We start from the raw sequence: 7,575 nt of genomic DNA, 5'->3' as shown, positions 1-7,575 counted from the left end.
CCAAGCCTACCTCATCAATAACATCGAATCAGTTCAGCGTCGAGCATTGCGTTTTATTTACTCAGATTATTCTTCTCTTACTAGCGTCACATCGCTTCAAACCCGTGCCAACCTCCCCCACCTCTCTGAACGCCGCCGTTTAGCTAGGTTATCTCTTTTTCACTATTTTTTTTTTACAGCCCGTGCCTCCGATTATTATAAATCGTTCTTTCTGTACACCGCAACCGTCGCACGGGTCACAATCTCGATATACAGCGACCAAAGGCCAAGAACCACCACATTTCAGAACTTATTTTTTTCACGTAGAGGCTGTGATTGGAACGGGCTCTCCCAGAACATTGTAACTACTCATGACTCATTAGAATTTAAAGAATTAATGCGTGCAATCGCGTTCTAGGTACATTTGGTGTTTTCTTTTTTTTTTTGCATACTAATTTTCTTAACGTTTTTGTTTTATTTGATATGCATAATTTGCTTTTGTGACATTTGTACCCTTTTGTTGATGTTTATTGTGTGCCACCCCTTATGTAATACCCCCTACGGGGGTCTTTAAGGTATATAAATAAATTAAAAAAAGGCATACAAGAACGTACTAGGCCTGTTCGCAAATAAAAGCACCGTAAAGATGGAGTCACTGGGAGTACACAACAGACTCGAAGAGGTAGTCGCAGGCAAACAAGCGGCGCAGGTCGCGAGACTCGAAAAGACCAGAACGGGAAGAGCGACGCTAAGAAGACTAAACATCGAGACCCGGAGACGACCTAACGACAAGACGATCTCCCCCATGGAGATGAACAAGCCGGACGTCAGACCAATACCAAGGCACATGCATCCACAACACGACGCAGAGAGAAGGAAAGCAAGAGCACAAGCCCTCACCAAAGACCACGCAGAAGACGAAGGCGCAGTCCACGTCGACGCGGCCAGACACGGCGACCACATCGTGGCGGCGGTCGTGAAAGCCTACGACGGCAAGCTGGTGACGGCAGCAAGCATAAAGACACAAGAAGTGCGAGTGGCAGGGGAGGTGACCATAGCATTGGCGGCCTCTTCGCCCACAGTCACAACGGTGTTCAGTGACTCCATGACGGCCATCAGAAACTTTATGTCAGGGCGCGTGAGCTCAGAGGCAGAAAGGACGTTAAGAAGAGACTCTCAGACCAGGGTAACAATCAGGTGGTTCCCGGCGCACGAAGCCGGAAACGCGGTGGCGGACTCGATAGCTCGCGTGTTACTTGACCGAGCCAGCCGCCCACCCCCGTACTACGAACCTCGAGAATACGGTGAACTACTAAGAATATACAGGTTAGACAGACAGGAGCTGCCGCCGCCTCATCCAAACTTAAGAAGGAAGGAGGCGGTCACGTTCAGGCAGCTACAAAAGGGGAGCATGCTAACCCCGGTGATAGGCAAGCACGTACTACCAGACTTATACCAAGAGGACACCTGTGTGCTGTGCAAAAACGCCCGGGCGACGCTGACACACATCGAGTGGGTCTGTACGAAAATACTGGAGGAAGCCAACCGAGAGACTGACCTCCCACCGGTACTCATAGAAGCCATCGGCAAGGAAGACTATGAGCACCAGCTCCGGGCCGTCCAGAAGATCACGGCGCTCCTTGATAGGCCTTGATCTGCTGGACTTGACCCTTGGCCCTTGAAGCCGCCGGCGAAGACGTGAGGCCGCGTCCAATTAACCGTTAGGTTTACTGCTGCAGGCACAATAAGAGTTTTCACACACACCAAGGCGATGAACGCTAAGTTTTATAGAAATCCCAAAACCAAGCTACGCGACGAGCGACAGTGAAGGATGAACCGCGTGTAAGCGATTTAGCGAGCGACGGCGACAGCGACGGGAGTCGGCGACGAGCGACGGAGATTTCTTACGGTCGTTCGTCGCGTCGCTCGGTTTTTGGATTTCTAGAAAACGTAGGTTATCGCCTTGGTCGCTTGCTCCCGTCGCGTTCGTGCGGTTTGCCCCGTCGGGCGAGTGACCGAGCGACAACGAGGCGGGTCGTCGTCGTTTGTCTCGTCGCCGTCACTCGTATCGTCCCGTCGCTCGCTAAATTGCTTGCATGCAGTTCAGCCTTTACATACGGTACTCGGCGGCAACAAGGAAACTAGCCCGCCCCGAGATCAACTTTTCTTCTCTCTTCTCTTCAACGAAGTTTCTTCAACGATATGAAATTAGCGCACACTAGCAACGGACGACCGCGTACCCAAGCCAGTCAAACCGAGACCTCGAAGATGGCGGATCGACGGTGGCGCTCCCTGGCAAAATCGAACCTGCAGTCTCAGTGAATACCGCCTATATATTGGAGAAAAAAAAACTGCTCGCCAAAAGTTGAAAACATTATTGCAATTATTTTCAAGTCGTGCTGTGTCAATGCAAAAACGTTGCTATCATTTTTTTTTTTTTTTTTTTTGTGAGCACGGTTATTTAAGATTAAACGACTGCAACTCACAACGGTCAAAAACAACAAGACTCGAAATTTCTGATGGAACATGTTGGTAAAAATAAGAATCAACAGCAAACAAGACGCCATAAAAGAATCACTGTTTCTTGTTTCCTTCTGATGCATTGAGTTCTGCTGCAGTTGATTTTATGTTTTCAGCTTAGAATCACTGGGAGTGAAAATTATTTGAGCTTAATGGCCGCAATACAATTTGCAGCTGTATAATATGCTTTGAGACAAGACAGTATATATGTTAAATGTGCTAGCAGAGCATGCATCTCGTGGCGTCTGTTGATAAATTTGCTCGAATATTTATATTTTCTATGATTCTATTTTCCCTCCTTGTGCCCCAGTCTCAGGTAAAAAAACCTGAGACTGGCGCACAAGGAGGGAAAAATATGCTTCCTTCTTCTACCCCAGTCTGGGGTTAAAAAGCATCCATGGTAAACTTCCCCCAGCTCGACCGCGCGCACTAAGGTAATTTTTGCAGTTGCCACAGTCTAAGTATAATACCGTTCGTCTCCTAGCGCGCCCCCCTCCCCCCCCCCCCCCCCCCCCCCACACACACACACACCCCCGGGGTCAGCGCGTGTCCCGCATTTCGCTAGCAGGAAGGTGGTCACCCTACCTAACAGACTTATACGCAAAGAAAAAAAAAAATGCGATACAAAAAACAAGCGACAAAGCAAAGAGCAAAGGGGAAAAGGGGGGTAACGTGGCGCCTTTCACGGACGCGCAGGCGTCGGGCTTCGATGGCGTTGCACGAGAGCGAAACACGAAACCAAGCACCAAGCAAAAGAAAATGGAGCGGCAAAGAAAGAAACCGCCATGCACAACTCCTCATCGTAATGTACTTCTTGTCATGCTTTTTTGTCGTTCTTGCGACGGTTTGTGGAATGCACGCGCGCGCAAAGACAGACATCTGGGAGCGGAAGCGACTCATAACTCGCAGAGCTCTGATAACTCGTTGACTCGGGCGCTGCCGAAAGATGGTCAGTTATTGTTTTCTTATATTTCGAGGAGCGTTGTTTAGCAGGTAGCCGACCCTGCTGCCTTCCACGTTCATTTGTTTGTTTGTTTGTAAACGTCTTTTTGGGGCCTTTTCGAGGCTGCTCTTGTCGTATACGGCATCAGCAGCGGCAAGGGATTTCCTTCCTTGGCGGGCCGTGTACAAGCAGGCCCGCGAAGGAAGCACCTCTGCCTCTTCGTCCGTCTGCGTGGACGAAGAGGCAGAGGTGCTTCCACAGGAGTTGAACAGTCCCGAGCGACGTGTCCTGGGGTAGAATCCAGTCGATGTAGCTGGTGGTTCGGTGTTTTTCCGGTAACTCCGACAGAATGCGTTCCCGGGCTGCGCCATAGGTTGGGCACTCCCAGACCAGGTGCGATCGAGGTGGTCGCCGGCACAGCGCAGGCACGGCACTTTCCTTTGTTGGGATCATCGCCGAACATCTTGTGCCTGAGGGCCGGCGTGAGGGCGCGCTGTTGGTGATAATCCGCGTTATGGTGACCTGTCCCTTAGCGAAAACTAATATGTTTGAAATATACCACATTCTAATTTGAGTGTATTTGAAATACAGTTGAGAATTGTAAATACACGAAAAATAGACCGAAAATATAAACTTCTTTTCTTTACTTAGTACTAAAATATACTTCTAAAAATCATTTTAAAATACCTTTACTTCAACTACCTTTGAAGTTCCCTTCATGCGTTCTGAAATATGTAAATACTAAATTAATAGGCACAAAATACCTTACACATATATTTCTTGAAATATTTATTTAATTCATGCAAAATATACTCCAACCCTAAAAAAATGGAGCAATCAAAAATACGTGCAGAATACTCTTAAAATACCTGAAAATCGTAAATAATGCTGTGTTATACTCTAAGTACCTTTTGACTGCAATACTTTGGTAATTTGACTTAAACTACCAAAATATTGAAAAGCTCCCCTTTCAGAAGGTCACTTCAAGCAGATATGGAGTACACTGAAGCTTCTAAATACAACATTTGATTAGTTTGTCAACTGAATTGCGCAGCATCGCACTGATAAATCAGCCCAGTTTATGTTATTGTTTCCTTTTTTCTATCAAGAACACACCTGATCAGCTCCTTGCACACCAATCACAAACGGGGTTCGGGAACTACAACCACAACATTTGCTGATGCTGGAAAGCTTCAGCAGGTGCTGTGAACAGATACGTTTGGCGTGGTTTTGTTAGCACAACGTTAGTTCACTGAACGTGTATACTCACCATTGTACGTGATGTGAATAATGACTTTAATATTGTGACATTAACTACCATATTAAATAATCAACTACTAAAAAGAAAAGGCAGAACAACTACTGTAAAATATTTATTTTTCGCGGGCTCAATATTTCGTGATTTAGGCCAAAGTTGGAGTTTTGGAATAATTCGCAAATTCTAACGGCATCTTGAGCGTGAAGGGATAATATTTTTGGTATATCTAAAATATTTTTTGATTCATATTTATAATGTATTTTGAATACCATACGCGCGTATTTCGAATGCGGCCAAAATTATACAGAATAAATACAAAATGAATATTCGTACTAAATGCATTTCAACTTCGTTTGAAGTACGGCCTCTTTTTGCTAAGGGGTGCCCTGCGGTTCAGGTCTGGAGGCATCAGTGGGATCTCTCGCTTGTGACGGTTCGCGGCGGCGGCGTCTTGTCTCAGTCGGAGGAGGATGGCTTTATGTTCCTTCTTGGCAATTGCCGCTAATTTCGCGGAGTCTGGTAAGTCGTCCGGCGGGCCAGTTTCACTTGGCGCTGGGGCGTGTCTGGGCTCTTTTGTGTTGTTGGTTGCGTCCGACACGGTTGATCTGCGCAGTGCTGCTCGTGCCTCGCTGTGAGCCCATTCGTTCGCCCGGATGCCCGCGGGTGCCGGGACCCAGTCGACTTCTAGTGTGACGTTCCTGTCATGCAGTTGGCGTTTCGCGACGTCGTTAATATTTCGCACCCGTTCGCTCTGACTCTTGATTGCGTTGCGGCACTCCGAATATGCCTCCCTGGAGTCCGTGTAGATAGTGATGTCAGTCATTTTTGTGCCGATGGAGTGACGTTCCTCTGCGTGTATCGCTGCTCGTAGAATGGCTTCAAGTTCGGCCCCCTTCACGCCCACACCCGGGGGCAGCGCGCACGCATCCACTTCGAGGGTGGTGGTGTCAACCCAGGCTATTGACGTTCGGAGAGGGCTTCCGGGTTCTTCCGGTGACGGCTGTTCTGCGGCCACGTCGGTGTAGATGCAGCCGTGTTTCGTTCCATCTCTGTTTTTGACAAGCTTCTCGTGCGCTGCCGCGAAACGGGATCTCCTCTCGGGATGATTGGGGCCCATGTGACTCGGGAGCGGTGCATCGTCTGTGATATTGATTTGTCGTTCCCATGGCGGCTCTTGCACCGGGGGGATCGGCGGTGCCGGTTGCGGGAGGTCTCCCAGCTCTGCGAGAATCCTCTGCCCAGCACGTGTGCTCAGTAGCCGAGCTCTCTGTGCAGACAAGAGTTGCTCGGCCACGTCGGCCAGCCTGTTCAGCCCGCCGTGGGCATAGAGGTCCGCAGTCCAGGTGTACTTTGGGAGGCCCGTCACGATTCGTATCGCTTCGCGGTCTAACTTTTCCAGCTCCTCCTGTTGTTTTGTAGTGACGTGATGGTAGTTGTAACCGTAGAGGATTCTCGATGAGAAGAGAGACTGGACGAGCTGCCAAGTTTCTTTCTCGCCGGTTCCCCATCTTCTGCTGGTCACTCGGCGAATGAGGATCTGCCGACCTTCCTTCTTCACGCGGGCCATCCACGTGCCGGCTTTGCCGTCTTGGTCGATAAAGAGACCCAATACACGGATCGTCGAGCTCCGCTTGATGGGCTTCCTGGCCAGGTTAAAAGTGTAGAAGTTTCTGGTCTTCTCAGCTTCTCGCTGCGGGCCGGAGAGAACGACGACAAATTCCGTTTTCTCTGGGGAGGCGGTCATGCCTACCTCCTCCAAAAATCTTTGGACCTCGTCGAGCCCTCGCTGAAGCATATGTTCTTGCTCCCCCATGGAGCCGGCCACTGACCAGAGGGCAATGTCGTCCGCATATAGGGCGAAACCTAGCTGTGGGATCTTGGACAGGCGCGGAGGCAGTCGTGCTATGACCATGTTAAACAGAGTCGGCGACAAGACCGCCCACTGCGGGACGCCGACGTGGTTGGCAGTTTCGGGACCTGTCTTGTCTCCGATCTTGACTTTAAACCGCCTGTCACGAAGAAAGCCGCGGATGAAGTTGAGCGCTCGCCCGCCTACGCCCGCTAGGCCCGCGCTCTCGATCACCGCCGCGTGCGGGACGGAATCAAACGCCTTTTGGCCGCGACGACCGTTCGAGGCTGAAATTTCGATGGTCGTTCCAGAACATCGCGATATAACATAAGCAGATTATCTTGCGTGCTCAGGCCTTGCCTGAAGCCTGTCTTGCAATGGTGGAATCGGTCCTCGGTTTCGAGCTGCCAGAGGATTATTGCGAGAACCATTCTTTCCGCCAATTTGCAGACATTGCTCGTGAGGAAAATGGGTCGCAAGTTTTGAATGGAAATCGGCGGTTTGCCCGGTTTTGGTATCGGGGTCACGAGAGACTCCTTCCAATCGTCCGGGACGGAGCCCGTCTCCCATACGTCATTGATACGTTCAAGGAGTTTGGACTTGAATTCCGTGCGTAGATTGTGAAGTTCCGCGAAGCACACGCACTCCGGTCCGGGGGCGCTCCGAACGTTGGCCCCGTCGAGCGCGGCCTGTAGTTCGGCCAGAGTGAACGGCGTATCGTTCGGGGCTGCTGTTCTCGCTTCGTCTTCGTGGTCGTAGCAAGTCTCGTTTTTCTCGTTGGGTTGTGGGAAGAACATTGTTCCGGCCATCGTGGCGATTTCCTCCTCACTTTTGTCGAGTCGGAGAGCTACCCTTTGTGCTGCCGTTCGTCTTTTTTACTTGCCCTGCCAGCTCCTGAACATGTTCCATATTTGGGTAGGTGCATCCGTCCGTTGAATTCGTTGCACAGGTCCTGCCAACGTTCTTGTGTCAAGTTCTGGGCGTGTTGGCGCGCCTCCTCCGTCGCCTGGTCAAGGCGCCTGCGCA

General features: G+C 50.1%; 1 pseudogene; it reads right to left on the bottom strand.

The window, feature by feature from the left end:
• Nucleotides 1–3,586: 3,586 nt before the first annotated feature.
• Nucleotides 3,587–6,444, bottom strand: LOC120843715 (annotated as a pseudogene).
• Nucleotides 6,445–7,575: the final 1,131 nt, after the last annotated feature.

This window comes from Ixodes scapularis, unplaced genomic scaffold (genome assembly GCF_016920785.2).
Source record: "Ixodes scapularis isolate PalLabHiFi unplaced genomic scaffold, ASM1692078v2 PGA_scaffold0__279_contigs__length_252992795, whole genome shotgun sequence".
In the NCBI taxonomy this organism is placed as follows: domain Eukaryota; kingdom Metazoa; phylum Arthropoda; class Arachnida; order Ixodida; family Ixodidae; genus Ixodes; species Ixodes scapularis.
This window is presented reverse-complemented; position numbering and strand designations above follow the sequence as displayed.